Source organism: Capsicum annuum, chromosome 11 (genome assembly GCF_002878395.1).
Source record: "Capsicum annuum cultivar UCD-10X-F1 chromosome 11, UCD10Xv1.1, whole genome shotgun sequence".
In the NCBI taxonomy this organism is placed as follows: Eukaryota; Viridiplantae; Streptophyta; class Magnoliopsida; order Solanales; family Solanaceae; genus Capsicum; species Capsicum annuum.
Window position 1 is genome coordinate 171,852,414 of NC_061121.1, and position 397 is coordinate 171,852,810.

Genomic DNA, 397 nt, shown 5'->3' on the forward strand with positions numbered 1-397 from the left:
TAAATCATTCTTATAATTTCCACATAAGTAAATAAATTAAAACTTTAGCCCATTAAATCACTAATCAAATTAACTATCTAAAATATACCCAACTAATGACTTAACTTACTTCGAAACACCTCAAGAATTGGTCCTATCTATCTCCGTAAGTCATAAATCACATATGCAAACTACGGAGAGCGCAAAATAGAGAAGATGATCCACAAATGACCAAGAGGGTCATTACATCAGATACTAATTAAAAAAAATTGTTCGTCCCCAAACGGGCAAGCACAAGACACAAAAGGAAAACAAGAAATTACGAAAATCCGCAAAAAGATATGGATACTTGCTACGCATGTCTGCTTCAGTCTCCCAAGTGGCCTCCTCAATAGGAAGATTGTTCCACTGGACCTTC